The sequence below is a fragment of the Musca domestica genome, unplaced genomic scaffold (assembly GCF_030504385.1).
Source record: "Musca domestica strain aabys unplaced genomic scaffold, Musca_domestica.polishedcontigs.V.1.1 1, whole genome shotgun sequence".
In the NCBI taxonomy this organism is placed as follows: domain Eukaryota; kingdom Metazoa; phylum Arthropoda; class Insecta; order Diptera; family Muscidae; genus Musca; species Musca domestica.
Genome location: NW_026712114.1, coordinates 52,275,980 through 52,293,647, shown reverse-complemented (window position 1 = coordinate 52,293,647; position 17,668 = coordinate 52,275,980). Strand labels below are relative to the sequence as shown.

The window sequence follows — 17,668 nt, the reverse complement described above, 5'->3', positions numbered from 1 at the left end:
GGCCATTTTAAAATATGGATTAATTCACACTTAAAAAAGTGATCACAAATAATAGTTAAAAACGCTCTAAAGTCCATATTTAAGGAGTTATGGCCATTTTAAAATATGGATTAATTCACACTTAAAAAAGTGATCACAAATAATAGCTAAAAACGCTCTAAAGTCAATATTTAAGGAGTTATGGCCATTTTAAAATATGGATTAATTCACACTTAAAAAGTGATCACAATAATAGCTAAAAACGCTCTAAAGTCCATATTTAAGGAGTTATGGCCATTTTAAAATATGGATTAATTCACACTTAAAAAAGTGATCACAAATAATAGCTAAAAACGCTCTAAAGTCCATATTTAAGGAGTTATGGCCATTTTAAAATATGGATTAATTCACACTTAAAAAAGTGATCACAAATAATAGCTAAAAACGCTCTAAAGTCAATATTTAAGGAGTTATGGCCATTTTAAAATATGGATTAATTCACACTTAAAAAAGTGATCACAAATAATAGCTAAAAACGCTCTAAAGTCAATATTTAAGGAGTTATGGCCATTTTAAAATTTGGATTAATTCACACTTAAAAAAGTGATCACAAATAATAGCTAAAAACGCTCTAAAGTCAATATTTAAGGAGTTATGGCCATTTCAAAATATGGATTAATTCACACTTAAAAAAGTGATCACAAATAATAGCTAAAAACGCTCTAAAGTCAATATTTAAGGAGTTATGGCCATTTTAAAATATGGATTAATTCACACTTAAAAAAGTGATCACAAATAATAGCTAAAAACGCTCTAAAGTCAATATTTAAGGAGTTATGGCCATTTTAAAATATGGATTAATTCACACTTAAAAAAGTGATCACAAATAATAGCTAAAAACGCTCTAAAGTCAATATTTAAGGAGTTATGGCCATTTTAAAATTTGGATTAATTCACACTTAAAAAAGTGATCACAAATAATAGCTAAAAACGCTCTAAAGTCAATATTTAAGGAGTTATGGCCATTTTAAAATTTGGATTAATTCACACTTAAAAAGTGATCACAAATAATAGCTAAAAACGCTCTAAAGTCAATATTTAAGGAGTTATGGCCATTTTAAAATATGGATTAATTCACACTTAAAAAGTGATCACAAATAATAGCTAAAAACGCTCTAAAGTCAATATTTAAGGAGTTATGGCCATTTTAAAATATGGATTAATTCACACTTAAAAAGTGATCACAAATAATAGCTAAAAACGCTCTAAAGTCAATATTTAAGGAGTTATGGCCATTTTAAAATATGGATTAATTCACACTTAAAAAAGTGATCACAAATAATAGCTAAAAACGCTCTAAAGTCAATATTTAAGGAGTTATGGCCATTTTAAAATTTGGATTAATTCACACTTAAAAAAGTGATCACAAATAATAGCTAAAAACGCTCTAAAGTCAATATTTAAGGAGTTATGGCCATTTTAAAATTTGGATTAATTCACACTTAAAAAAGTGATCACAAATAATAGCTAAAAACGCTCTAAAGTCAATATTTAAGGAGTTATGGCCATTTTAAAATTGGATTAATTCACACTTAAAAAAGTGATCACAAATAATAGCTAAAAACGCTCTAAAGTCAATATTTAAGGAGTTATGGCCATTTTAAAATATGGATTAATTCACACTTAAAAAAGTGATCACAAATAATAGCTAAAAACGCTCTAAAGTCAATATTTAAGGAGTTATGGCCATTTCTAAAAATGGATTAATTCACACTTAAAAAAGTGATCACAAATAATAGCTAAAAACAGTCTAAAGTCAATATTTAAGGAGTTATGGCCATTATAAAATTTGGATTAATTAATTAATAATAGCTAAAAACGCTCTAAAGTCAATATTTAACGAGTTATGGCCATTTTAAAATTTGGATTAATTCACACTTAAAAAAGTGATCACAAATAATAGCTAAAAACGCTCTAAAGTCAATATTTAAATAGTTATGGCCATTTTAAAATTTGGATTAATTCACACTTAAAAAAGTGATCACAAATAATAGTTAAAAACGCTCTAAAGTCCATATTTAAGGAGTTATGGCCATTTTAAAATATGGATTAATTCACACTTAAAAAGTGATCACAAATAATAGCTAAAAACGCTCTAAAGTCAATATTTAAGGAGTTATGGCCATTTTAAAATATGGATTAATTCACACTTAAAAAAGTGATCAAAAATAATAGCTAAAAACGCTCTAAAGTCAATATTTAAGGAGTTATGGCCATTTTAAAATATGGATTAATTCACACTTAAAAAAGTGATCACAAATAATAGCTAAAAACGCTCTAAAGTCCATATTTAAGGAGTTATGGCCATTTTAAAATATGAATTAATTCACACTTAAAAAAAAGTGATCACAAATAATAGCTAAAAACGCTTTAAAGTCAATATTTAAGGAGTTATGGCCATTTTAAAATTTGGATTAATTCACACTTAAAAGAGTGATCACAAATAATAGCTAAAAACGCTCTAAAGTCAATATTTAAGGAGTTATGTCTATTTTAAAATATGGATTAATTCACACTTAAAAAAGTGATCACAAATAATAGCTAAAAACGCTCTAAAGTCGATATTTAAGGAGTTATGGCCATTTTAAAATATGGATTAATTCACACTTAAAAAAGTGATCACAAATAATAGCTTAAAACGCTCTAAAGTCAATATTTAAGGAGTTATGGCCATTTTAAAATTTGGATTAATTCACACTAAAAAAAAGTGATCACAAAATATAACTAAAAACGCTCTAAAGTCAATATTTAAGGAGTTATGGCCATTTTAAAATCTGGATTAATTCAAGCATTAAAGAGTGATCACAAATAATAGCTAAAAACGCTGAAAACTCAATATTTAAGGAGTTATGGCCATTTTAAAATCTGGATTAATTCAAGCTTTAAAAAGTGATCACAAAGCTCAATGTTTAAGGAGTTATGGCCATTTTTAGATACGGATTAATTCAAGCTTTAAAAAGTGATGACAAATAATAGCTAAAATCGCTGAAAACTCAATATTTAAGGAGTTATGGCCATTTTAAAATATGGATTAATTCAAGCTTTAAAAGGTGATCACAAATAATAGCTAAAAACGCTGAAAACTCAAAATTTGAGGAGTTATGACCATTTTAAAATATGGATTAATTCAAGCTTCAAAAAAGTGATCACAAATAATAGCTAAAATCGCTGAAAACTCAATATTTAAGGAGTAATTGCTATTATAAAATATGGATTAATTCAAGCTTTAAAAAGTGATCACAAATAATAGCTAAAAACGCTGAAAACTCAATATTTAAGGAGTTATGGCCATTTTAAAATATGGATTAATTCAAGCTTTAAAAAGTGATTAAAAATAATAGCTAGAATCGCTAAAAACTCAATATTTAAGGAGTTATGGCCATTTTGAAATATGGAATAATTCAAGCTTTAAAAAGTGATCACAAATAAGAGCTAAAATCGCTGAAAACTCAATATTTAAGGAGTTATGGCCATTTTTAGATATGGATTAATTCAAGCTTTAAAAAGTGATCACAACTAATAGCTAAAAACGCTGAAAACTCAATATTTAAGGAGTTATGGCCATGTTAAAATATGAATTAATTCAAGATTTAAAAAAGTGATCACAAATAATAGCTGAAATCGCTGAAAACTCAATATTTAAGGAGTTATGGCCATTTTAAAATATGGATTAATCCAAGCTTTAAAAAGTGATCACAAATAATAGCTAGAATCGCTGAAAACTCAATATTTAAGGAGTTATGGCCATGTTAAAATATGAATCAATTCAAGATTTAAAAAAGTGATCACAAATAATAGCTGAAAACGCTGAAAACTCAATATTTAAGGAGTTATGGCCATTTTAAAATATGGATTAATTCAAGCTTTAAAAACTTTGAAAACTTTATGTTTAAGGAGTCATGACCATTTTAAAATGTTGATTTTTAATTCATGCTTAAAAAAGTGATGATAATAAATTAGAAAACACAAAGTTCTTGTTTATAAAACGAATATTAAACGAATGTTGGTCTCAAAATTGTACCTTAATTTATTATAATTATAATAATTCTTGTTAACAATGCGCCCTCTAAGTGATCCCTACAAAACAATAGCATCAATATTTTATGAACTGCTGTTATTGCGAAAAAAAACATCTAAAACACTCTTGCTGGTGTATTTAACATAACCTCTTAAACAGAACAAACATCACTCATGCGTCGTAACTTTGTCATATACATACCAACAACCAGGCAAGCTAACCAACCATCAAATCAACCAACCACCATTGTAAACTTTCACAATTAAATGAAATTGCGGAAAGTCGGAAACAAAACATCCGAATAAATAATTTAAATAATAGCTAATTAATTACATCTAAATAAATCCTCTTACGTTGTAGCAGTGAAGCTGGAGGTACTTAAATAAGCATAAAATAAACGAAATTAAGTACAACGCGCACAGTTGTAAATGTACAACAACAACAACAGCAAGGAGAACAACAAAAATGAAATGAAACGAACGGCAGTGCTGAGTGACACTCAACGGGATGGGGGTAAAAATTGCGACATTTTGCGCAAAAAAGAAGTGCAAAATGGCAACGACCAGGCAATAATAACAGCAGGCGATTTTCCAGTAACTTGGCAGACTGTGTCATTTCTTATTTACTTCTTTGAAAGTGTGTCAGTATTTCAATTTTTCCATTTGTTCCGCTTTTTGCCGTTGTTGTTGTTGTGGCTGTTGGTTTTCCTCTGTTCTGCAGTCTTTATCATTTTTAGTTTAAGTGCCCTTCATTTACCAAGTTGTCCTTCTATTGGCATTTTGGAGTGTTACCAAGTAGAGAAGGTCCGTTTTTACTGCGGTCGTTGCCACTGCCGACTCCTAGTCTGTCAGTCAGTCCATGTAGTAAGCGTCTACTCGAAGAGTAATAAAATAGCACGTTAAAGATATATAATTGCAAATTTATAAAATATTAGTTTCCCCGCGAAAGAGAAAAATGTAATGGCGACAATTTTAATGAAAATATTTAACAGATATTGCAATCTATTCGAATTGTGAAATACAAATAGTTACTACTTTTACAGTGAAAACTTTGGACTATGTCTCCGAAAATATTAATCTACTAGCTGGCCCTGTCCGCGTTGCCGGCCCGTAGTTTTTGTCTATTATGCATATTTGTCAAAGTATAATTATTCACAGATATGACTGATATAAGTGTTCACGCACTGGTCGATTAAAAGTGTTTTAAAATACCTATACCCATATTTAAGACGTGCGCTTCAAATGTGTGCTATACAAATCCATTAATTAAAAGTATATATACCAATCTTATCCCCATGTAAGGGATCAAATTCATTTTTAGTATGGTAAAAATCGTAGCAAAATTTACCAGTCAAATGAGCAGTAATTACGAATTTATTGTATTTTGTACGCCTCATAATTGAGGGCGGTATGATTTAAGAACAGCCAAATTTAAATACTTTTTTAAACCCATTAGCACCTCAGATTGTGCATTAGAGTCCCCATAAGTCCCCCTAACCATGTCGGTCTGTTTGTCCGCCAAAAAGGTGGACATGAGGGGGTACTATTACATGGAGAAATTTCTAAAAATTGTAGATATGTTGACATTTTTTTGTAAGATTTTCCCCTCCCAAATACACATTTTTAGCCAAATCCTTTGAAATATGGTAAAATCAGGAGGTACCCTTATATGGGCACTACTCCGAAAACATCGACCTACATTGAAAACTTTCTTCATATAGATGTACATCCCAAATCTACGTTCTCAACCAATATTCTTTTGGGGATTACAAATTCAATAGAATACAAAATTTCTTTTCTGACCACACATTAGATGTGAAAGTGGACTTGGGGATACTCCAATGTGGGGACTTAACTTAAATAAATTTCTATGGGGGCAATTATCTGTATGATGGGTTCCCTACCCAAGGTAGCATAAACACATTTTTTTAGCCAAATCAATTGATGAATGTGGTCAGATCAATATAGGCCCTAATCCAAAAATCTCAAATTTAATGCGAAGAGGTTCTCTATCCCATTAGAAACAAAGATTCCAAATAAGGGCCAAAAAATGAAAAAAGTGGGCAAGACCCCAAAAATATCTTAAATCATACGATGGTTATATAAATATGAAATCGGGTTGTACCCTCATCCGTGGTTATGATCGATAGCATGACCTGCAAAAGTTAGTTGAGGTATCTTGAATGTTTGGGAAGAATTTCTGGAAGGATAGAATCCTTTTTTACTAAAAGTCCCGAATTCGCTCTACTATTTTCCACCCTTTATATTTGGTATTTTAATGATTCTACTCAAAAGAATTTAGCATTTTGAGCTCTCATTGGACGGATTATTGTCACATGAAAAAAGTAGGTCCACGCTTTGAAAGAGCCCCATTGGGCTTTTCGGTAATTTTTGTTTGTAAAATGTGTTCGCATCTTCCAGCTGACCCACGATGTAGGCCCTGGAGTTGAAAGGTAGATGTCAGTTAATATCATATTTCGCACTTATATCATTTTTTTTTTTTTTTTTGTGAAAAATTGAATATAGTGAAAAATTATTCTTTATTTTGTTCACAAAAATCCACTGAATTCAATATGATAATACAAATTGAAAAAAATTGACAAAAGAAGAAAAACAAATTGGAAAAATCTTTCAATTGTTCGCCGATTTTTACAGCAAATATTTAAAGATTCTTACAAAGTTTGTCAAAAGAATGTACTATTGTTTTAAAATTCGATTCCATTGAAATTTTTTTTCGATATTTTCCCGATTTGAGAATTTTTGCAATGAGATATCTTTTTTCCCCATTTTTTAGCGATTTTGAAAAAGACTTATCTTTTAACTTTGGTGTGACTTTGGTGTGTAAATTATTTCGAATCATCTATTCCGTTCGCTTACACATAATTCGGTACTACACTTCCATGTAACCCGCCATCATTTCAGTCTCAAGAAATCAAGTCAATTAAAAAATGGTATTAATATTCGAATTCAAAAATAAAACATAAAAAAACACTACAAATATACATTAGAAAAAAGTAAGTCAAAATGGAAAAAAATCTTGCAAAATGGCACATTCTATTTACATTTGAAAAGTCTTTTTGCCGTTGTTGTTGTTGTGGCTTTTTACCGCTGCAGTCTTTTTTTTTAGTTTAAGTTATCTTTTTACCAAGTTGTCCTAATTTGGCATTTTGGAGTGTTACCAGTAGAGAAGGTCCGTTTTTACTGCGGTCGTTGCCACTGCCGACTCCTAGTCTCAGTCAGTCCATGTAGTAATCTACTCGAAGAGTAATAAAATAGCACGTTAAAAATATAATTGCAAATTTATAAAAAGTTTCGAAAGATAAAAATGTAAGGCGACATTTTAATGAACATATTTTAATGAAAATTATTCAATTTGAATCTACAAATAGAAATACAAATTTTACGTTTTAACTGAAAACGTTGGACTAGTCTCTAAATATTAATCTACTATCATTACACGGATCTACTATGCCATTATTTTGTCAATGTATAATTATTCAAAAAAATATTATATAAATAATTAAGTGTTTTCGATTAAAATTTAAAATACCTATCCTTTAGGTGCGTGTGCTATAAATCCAAGTATATATACCAATCTATCCCCATGTAAGGGATCAAATTCATTTTAGTATGGTAAAAATCGTAGCAAATTACCAGTCAAATGAGCAGTAATTACGAATTTATTGTATTTTGTACGCCTCATAATTGAGGGCGGTATGATTTAAGAACAGCCAAATTTAAATACTTTTTTAAACCCATTAGCACCTCAGATTGTGCATTAGAGTCCCCATAAGTCCCCCTAACCATGTCGGTCTGTTTGTCCGCCAAAAAGGTGGACATGAGGGGGTACTATTACATGGAGAAATTTCTAAAAATTGTAGATATGTTGACATTTTTTTGTAAGATTTTCCCCTCCCAAATACACATTTTTAGCCAAATCCTTTGAAATATGGTAAAATCAGGAGGTACCCTTATATGGGCACTACTCCGAAACATCGACCTACATTGAAAACTTTCTTCATATAGATGTACATCCCAAATCTACGTTCTCAACCAATATTCTTTTGGGGATTACAAATTCAATAGAATACAAAATTTTCTTTTCTGACCACACATTAGATGTGAAAGTGGACTTGGGGATACTCCAATGTGGGGACTTAACTTAAATAAATTTCTATGGGGCAATTATCTGTATGATGGTTCCCTACCCCAAGGTAGCATAAACACATTTTTTTAGCCAAATCAATTGATGAATGTGGTCAAGATCAATATAGGCCCTAATCCAAAAATCTCAAATTTAATGCGAAGAGGTTCTCTATCCCATTAGAAACAAGATTCCAAATAAGGGCCAAAAAATGAAAAAAGTGGGCAAGACCCCAAAAATATCTTAAATCATACGATGGTTATATAAATATGAAATCGGGTTGTACCCTCATCCGTGAGTTATGATCGATAGCATGACCTGCAAAAGTTAGTTGAGGTATCTTGAATGTTTGGGAAGAATTTCTGGAAGGATAGAAATCCTTTTCTTACTAAAAGTCCCATTCGCTCTACTATTTTCCACCCTTTATATTTGGTATTTTAATGATTCTACTTCAAAAGAATTTAGCATTTTGAGCTCTCATTGGACGGATTATTGTCACATGAAAAAAGTAGGTCCACGCTTTGAAATGAGCCCCATTGGGCTTTTTCGGTAATTTTTGTTTGTTAAAATGTGTTCGCATCTTCCAGCTGACCCACGATGTAGGCCCTGGAGTTGAAAGGTAGATGTCAGTTAATATCATATTTCGCACTTATATCATTTTTTTTTTTTTTTTTTTGTGAAAAATTGAATATAGTGAAAAATTATTCTTTATTTTGTTCACAAAAAATCCACTGAATTCAATATGATAATACAAATTGAAAAAAATTGACAAAAGAAGAAAAACAAATTGGAAAAATCTTCAATTTGTTCGCCGATTTTTTACAGCAAATATTTAAAGATTCTTACAAAGTTTGTCAAAAGAATGTACTATTGTTTTAAAATTCGATTCCATTGAAATTTTTTTTCGATATTTTCCCGATTTGAGAATTTTTGCAATGAGATATCTTTTTTCCCCATTTTTAGCGATTTTGAAAAAGTACTTATCTTTTAACTTTGGTGTGACTTTGGTGTGTAAATTATTTCGATATCATCTATTCCGTTTCGCTACCACATAATTCGGTACTACACTTCCATGTAACCCGCCATCAATTTCAGTTCTCAAGAAATCAAGTCAATTAAATAAATTGGTATTAATATTCGAATTCAAAAATAAAACATAAAAAAACACTACAAATATACATTAGAAAAAAGTAAGTCAAAATGGAAAAAATCATGCAAAATAACACATTACTATTGTACATTTGAAAAGTCAAAATGAAAATGTTAATATGTCACATTTTTACGCGATTTTTTTAGATATTATCTTTTTGGGACAGGAGATAATTCCGAATTTGTATGAATCATTAAAATCCGTCCAGCGGTTCTTAACACAACTTTCTTTTATATATATAGATAAGAAAAATTTGAAAAAAATTAGTTATAAAAAATTCGAAACATACAAGCTCTAGACACACCTTCGGACATTTTTCGGATTCAAAGTTGATCAATTTTAATTACAAGAGCATCATAATCTTACGTTAATAACTCAAACGTTGGAGTAGCTCTAAATTCCAGCAAAATATCATTACAAATCGGATCTACTAAGCCATTATTTTAGCAATGTCATGTTACTCGAAAAAATAGTAAATAAATAATTAATTTTTCATTGAAAACTTAATGTACCTCCTTTAGGGGAGTCAGTAAATCGCTAACTTATTCTATTACTCATGGCCAATTTTTAAATAAAAAAAAAACTAATAACAACAGTCAGTAATGTTATTATTTTTAACTTTCCAATATCTTACTCTGCCTTTAGTACAGCATTATAGACATAAATATTTTGCTGAATATTATGTAGCTACCACTGAATGGTAAGAATTCCATAGCTTCTCTTCATAACTATTCTGGTTAGCATAGCTGCAAAGGCAAAAGTTTTGTTTGGAATTCCAAAGCCAATTCGAGTACATTTCGATTGGTGTTCATTTCCATTTCGAAACATAGTGTAACTCTTAATGACCCTCATTTAACGTTTGAGCGATTCTTATGAATGGCTAATGAAGAGCAGACAAATTATAGGAAAGGAATATAACTTTATTGTTTAAAGTATTTTATAATTATGAACTTAAGTGGAAATTTATGAATTTAATTTAGATACAGAACATATAGGAGAACTGTTACTGAAATGGCCAACACAGGTATATGTCAACTTACCTTAATCAAACACAGAATTAATCTTTAATTAATTAGAACCACACAATCTGGAAATAGAAGCAACAAAAAGATATCAGCAAATATTAAAATTAAAAAAATTTAGGTACAATTTAAGTTTTTAAGGCGGCCCGGACCGAGTTGCCGGCCCGTGGCAAACATGTCAATACATGTTCAACTACCGACCGATTTAAAGTGGTTTAAAAATCCTGATCCTATTTGTATACCCTACATACATTGGGGGTATTAAAAGTTTGATTTCACAAAAAATTATGTAACAACACATCCATATATTGGTTTCCCACATAGTGTCGATCTAGCTATGTATGTCCGTCAGTCTGTCCGTTTGTCAATGTTAATTTGTAATTAGCAACAGGTCGTAATTATGGTCCGATACTCACGCAACGGAAAATGTAGGTGGGGTTATGGTCAAAATAAAAGCCTATTGCTTTTAAAGATGATCGCATAATATTTAGGTGTTGAAATAGACCACAAACTGTAATATTTCCTGATTTTGCTGTTGCTCAGGTAGCAATTATAGACCAATCGACGCGGAAGTTAGCATGAGGCTAGAGCTTAGGGCTGGGCAGAAGCTTTCCAATTTGGATGGTCATGGGATGATATAAAGTGGGTGAAATATACCATAACATTTGTGTTAAATAAAAGTCAAAATTTGAACCGGCTAAATAACAAATAGATAGTAAGTATATCGGAAATATATATATATATATATATATATGTATATATATATATATATATATATATATATATATATATATATATATATATATATATATATATATATATATATATATATATCTATATATATATATATATATATATATATATATATATATATATATATATATATATATATATATATATAGCGAAATATATTCAAGAGGGATGTCAGCTAGAATGCTTATATTGGCATAACAGAATAGATTCTAAAAAACGCAAAAAATATGTCAATTATGATGCTAATACAGATTTTGTAGTATTTTGTGTTTTTTTTTTTTATTTTTTTTTCGCGTGCGATTTTTTCAACTTGACTTATAATATTGAAGTTTACGTTTTGTAATATTTTTTACCTTACAACACAGGTTGGGTTTACATATTATATAAAGAGTGCAATTATAGTCCGATCCTCACGAAAATTTTCATAGAATTACGTCCCTATACATTTAGGGGTTTAAATGGACCAACAACTAAAAATGTTCCTAATTTTGGAGCCGTTATAAAGGTCACAAGTAGAATGGACAACTTCTTTTTATGATAAAACACCAACATTTCCATTCTACCGAAACGCTGAAAATAACTTTATAATAGCTATTATTTGTGATCACTTCTTAAAGCTTGAATTAATCCATATTTTAAAATGCCCATAACTCCTTAAATATTGAATTTTCAGCGATTTTAGCTTTTCTTGGTGATCACTTTTTGAAGCTTGAATTGATTATAATAAATTTGGAGATACAGAGGGGCCTCTCGCATTTGAAGATGATCGAAAAATATTTAGGGGTTCAAATGAACCAAAAACAGAAAATGTTTCCAGATCATATAATTGTAACCAATCGACACCGAATTTCGCATGGGAAGAGAGTTAAGGACAGGGAAGAAGTTTGGATGACCATTGGATTATATTTAGCTGTAAAATGGACAAAACCAACTAAAAACATGACGGAGTGCGTAAATATTGGGCAAATGTCCTTTGTCAAAAAACTGAGGGTAGATCTATTTGACATCATTTCAAAAACGAAATCTTCCAAAATGGATTTAGACATAAGGGCACCTCTTCCATATTATAGTGTTGTAGGGTATCACATAGGGACATAGTTTTGAATTTGTAGACATAGTTTTGAATGTGTAAGTTAGAAAACTTACTTGATATAGCGTATTTATTAAAAAAGTATATATCAACTGTTTATAATAGACCCATGTAAGAGCTCGGCTGAATTTTTTGTATTGCAAAGAGTTTTGTCTTCCATATAACTGAAGGTAGAATTATTTCAGAGTAGTCAAAGTTAATTACTCCTTTACACCCATTACCATAGCACCTCAAATTGTGCGTTAAAGTCCTCATAAAATGCATGTTTTTGATTGGTATAAAATTTAATGACTATTAAACAATATCCGTCCGGTGGTCTGCTAATCGGTAAATCTGGGAGGTACTGTTATATAGGGACTATACCAAAGTATGTAGCTATATTGAAATTTTTCTGTAAGATGATTCTCCACCCCGAAGTAGCCTAAATGCACATTTTTAGACAAATCGATTGGAAAATGTGGTCAAATCCCCCGAAGTATGCAAAATAAATATGGGCACCACTACAAAAAACTAACCTACATTGAAAATGATATCCCCTTAAAAGCCAAGATGCCAAATAAGGGCCAAATCAATTGAAAAATGCAGCCAAGAACCCCGAAATACCACTCGTCCGATGCCTGTTAAAATTATTCCATTGACAAGTCATTATATTGTTTACAAGCGTACAAAAGCATTTTTGTGAGAATTTTCCGGAAAAAAGTTATTCGTGGTGGAATTCAAGCGTGATAGTGTGATTTATTTATATTTGGCTGCAAACCCGTAAGTGGCTATCGTTAACGCACTGCAGCATTTAAATGTGAATAAATCTTTTGTGTCTCGTACCATCACTCGCTACCGTGATACTTGTAGCGTAGCCCGACGTCAACTAAGTGGACGGAAGAAAACAACAACGTCAGCAGAAATGGTGCAAAAAGTAAAGAAGCGATTTGATCGAAACCCGCGTCGCAGTGGCCGAAAAATGACTCTTGAGCTGAACATATCGCAATATTCCATTCGGTAAATTTTGAAAAATGAGCTCGGGTAAGGCCATTGAAATTCTAAAAAGTGCAAGAACTTACACCATAACAGAAAGAAAATAGACTCAGAAGAGCTAAATAGTTGCTTCGCTTTTGTTTTTCTCCGATGGGAAAACATTTGTTGTCCAGCAGTTTGTAAACAAACAAAATGATCAGGTTTTCTTGCCAAAGAGGTCACCAGAAAATGTACACCTTTGGTTGGCCACCAGAAATCAAGCGCCGGCCATGGTGATGGTGTGGGCCGCCGTAACACCCGACGGTCGCTTTCCGCTCGTGACATCAGAATAAATGCCGAATATTATCGCGAAAATATTCTGGAGGGTGTATTAAAACAATGGGAGGGTGGATTAAAACATTTTGGCCGCAGACCTTGGACATTTCAACAGAACTCAGCACCATCGAACTCAGCACGCGCCACCCAAGAATGGTTATAAAGTGAGCTTTTTCGCTTCATTTCCAGCGCATAATGGCCACCAAAATCTCCGGATACTAGTCCGTTGGACTATTGTGTCTGAAGTATATTGGAAAGCAAGGTTGGCACCAAAAAATACTAAAGAGTCGATCCCCTTAAGCAAGCGCTTCGCCGGGAATGGTCCAAAATACCGCAGAGCAACATTCGGGCAGCGTGTGACGGTTTCATTGGCCGTAATTCGTGCCAAAGGTGACTAATTCGTACAAATCTAAACTTATTCTAAAATTTGATGGTATTTCCGAAATTTTTTTCTTTAATTCAATACAATTAAAAAAATGTACAAATTTTGGCATTTGACTATGTTGCAGTTTTTTATCTCACCCTGTATAGTTATTTTTTATGAGATAAATGTTTGCCCTTGATTTTGTATTTCTAAAATGATGAATTGTAGGAAAATATTTTACATTAACTTATTTAAAGTACAACTTTAAACCTACCATCTGATTTTGTTATTTATACATTCCTGGCGTACAAGTGAAATATAGAGTTTTAAAACATTCTGGAACTTTTATTAAAATTTCATAGCAAATCATTTTTTGAAATGCTTTGACTTTAAGCGGATATTTTAAACAAAATAGAATCAAAAATACCTATTATACCCTACAACAACATTGGGGGGGTATTATAAGTTTGATTGGGTCAAAAATTATGTAACACCTCGAAATATTGGTTTCCCACATAGGAAAGTATATATGGTTCTTCCTATCTCGCCGAGCTGAGTCGATCTAGCTATGTATGTCCGTCCGTCCGTCTGTCCATCAAGGTCGGTCAAGCTACAGGTCGCAATTATGAACCGATCCTCACGAAATTGAAAATGGAGGTGGGGTTATTGTCAGAATAGAACCCTATTGTTTTTGGAGATGATCGCACGATAGTTAGGGGTTTAAATGGGCCAAAAACAGAAAAAAATTCCTCATTTTGCAGTTGCTCTATAGGTCACAATTATCAACCAATCGCCGCGAAAATTTACATGGAGTTAGAGTTTAGGAGTGGACAGAATCCTACCAATTTGGGCGACCACCGGACAATAATTAGCGGGTAAAATAGACCCTAACTTTTATGTAAGAAAATAGGAAAATTTCCACTAAACCGCGAATATTTTTAATCCCAGTGATGCTAATAGCCAAGAAATCGGGTATATAGCAAAATAGGTACAATATATATGTAAAAGAATTGATCTTATTTATTCTGCTTATAAATCAAAAACCGCTGGGCCGATTTTCACAATTCCCATCAATTCGGAATGGTCTTTTGCCAGAAGAACAGAAAATCTAAGAAAATCGTGGAAAAATATACCAATAAAAAGTGAATATTTCTTGTTCCATTTTTTTCAATTCTTGTCATATTTTTCATCGCATGCGATTTTTTCAATTTGACTTACAATTTTGAATTGTAAATTTTCTAAATGTTTACACCCTTCATTATATGCATGTCGCAATTATCGTCCGATCCTCACGAAATTTGGCATGGAGGTATGGTTAGGGTCAGAATTAAAGCCTATTGTTCTTAAGATGTACATTTAGAGGTACAAATGGACTAAAAAAAAATATTTTTTTCTAATTTTGTAGTCGCTCTATTGGCCACAATTGAATCTAATCGACACGGAATTTCGCATCGGAAGAGAGTTAAGGGCAGGAAGAAATCTAGATTTTGGATGACCATTGGATTACATTTAGCTGTAAAATGGACCACAACTTTCATAACTTTTGCCAAATTCTCCGAGCCAAAAAACTAAGGGTAACCTCTGGGCGGAGCTCTTTGACATTATTTCATAAACGAAATCTTCCAAAATGGATTTGGATATAAGGGGACTTCGAACATATTGTAGTGTTGTAGGGTATCACATGGTCGGCCCCGCAACACTATAGCCTTTGCTTACTTATTTGTTAATACGTTTGAGGGTTGAAAGGGTTATTTCCAATGTTTATCAATACCCAGACAGATACAAATATTACAGTGCGCAAAATTTCCTTCGCTTTAAAAATATTTTTAAAATTTGTGGTGGTAAAAATTGCCAATATAAAGGTGACAATTAAGTTTTCTGCTTCAATTAAGTAAATCTCCCGATGTAAACATAGAAAATATTGAAAGCGTTTTCTATTTTCGCTTTTTCACGCTTAATCTTTAGTTATTAATGTTTAAAATATTGCGTACCATGTCTTTAAGTTGAGGTCTGTTGACAAACAACTGCCTATTTAATCCTTAAAGGGAATTAAGTGTGACACTGCTTAGTTTTTACTTTCAAACCCCCAATAAACTGTCATAAGTGCTTGTAAAATAAAATTAAAAATATTTAAAACCGGATGTTATAGTAACAATATTCTCTTCTCATCCTTATATCTTCCCCTCCTCCACTCATGGTTTGATCAATGTTTTCGAATATTGGACAACAAAAAAAAAAACTTTAAATTATGACAATTAATTTCCGCCAAATATTCCCCAAAGTCAAATTTAAACTAATTTCAAGGCATTTAAATTATTCACCACAAAATCTACATAGCTGCGATGCACAAGCGATGGTGGGTGAGAAAGAGAGAGAGAGAGATGGTGCGCCCACGCTAAATAGAATGCTTTAAATAAATCAATGTGCCTCGGAAAATATATCATGTGAGTAGGAAATGCTACGATACATAAGTTTATTAATTAATTAGCAAAATCCTTGAGGAATTTTTGCCGAGTCATTAATGTGTGCTGCCACAAATACAAACAGCAAAACCGGAAATATTCGCAAACTTGCAAAAACCGGTAGGCATCTGAGTATCTCGTTTGGATATTCGAGAACAGTCTTAAATTTCTGGGAAAATTGCTGCCGTGTGGAGGAGTTGAGAAGGAGTGTGAAATTAACACCAAGAAGTAAAACTAAACTTGTAAAAATAGGAAGCGATTAATACGACGATGTTAATTACCAAAGTGAGGGGAATATTAGTCAATAGCATACAACTCCATATGACTACACTTTGCAATATTAATTGTGGGTGGTTGATAGAAAATACCAACAAATTAAAACTTTTCTTCCTTTTCTAGACATACCTCTCGTGATCTAATTTGGAACAGATTGGAGTGACCAGTCAACTTGGAGAATGTAAAGGGCGATTGTTTTCTATTATCTATTTTTCCAGCACTCTTTTTGTTTCAACGCCTTCATTTTGGTCTATACTTAAGGCGTGAATTGTCTTACGAAAGAACAACGCTTGCAAATCATTGAATTTTATTCCTTATTATGGTCAGTTTAATCGATCAAATAAAGTGGTTATTCGCTTCCGTAGAGTATGAACTGAAGAAAACAGCGCAGCTGTATCGCCCAGTTGGCAGCAGTTGGGCCTTTCTTACTCAACGGCGTGGATAATGCTGGGGAAGAATTTAGTTGTGAAGCCTTTCAAAATACAGCTATTCACCGAATCGGTAGAAATTTCTGAATAGAAATAAACACTTTCTGGAATATTTCTATTTTAAATTCTTTGACCTAAACAAATCTATAAAATATGTGTATATTTGCACGTGCATATATGAACGTTTTTCAATCAAATGGGCTGTAATTTTGAATTCGTAACTTTTAGAAATCAAGCATTTAGTTATGTCCACCTCATGAATGAGCGCAACTTAACTTATCTTTTATGATCACAAAATATTGACCATTTCCTGGCCGAAAAAGTAAAATTTTTTAAATTTGCCTGGCTACATCGGTTTTCGGTTTTATATATTTCAGCGCCTGAAGTTATTGAGATTTTTGATGCTTTGTGATAAATTTCCAATCGAATAGTATTTTAGCATTCCAGATTCAGGACCATTTTTTGTTTGTTTCATTTTTCTAATATGAGTTAAAAAATAAACGTATTACAAAATGTACAATTCAACATTAAAAGTCAAAAAATTAATTCAAAATAAACAAAAATTAAAAAAAAAATGAATATACATATGTGACAAAATGTGACAAAACTATTCACATTTTTAATGGCCCATTTTTA

At 31.6% G+C, this 17,668-nt stretch overlaps 1 long non-coding RNA gene across 1 annotated transcript; it reads left to right on the top strand.

Moving 5' to 3' along the window:
* The first annotated feature begins 15,994 nt into the window (after positions 1–15,994).
* On the top strand, positions 15,995–17,397 carry LOC109613936 (uncharacterized). Its single transcript, XR_002195282.2, has 3 exons — positions 15,995–16,310; positions 16,355–16,674; positions 16,728–17,397. It is a non-coding gene; the product is annotated as an uncharacterized LOC109613936 (long non-coding RNA).
* The last annotated feature ends 271 nt before the right edge of the window (positions 17,398–17,668 follow it).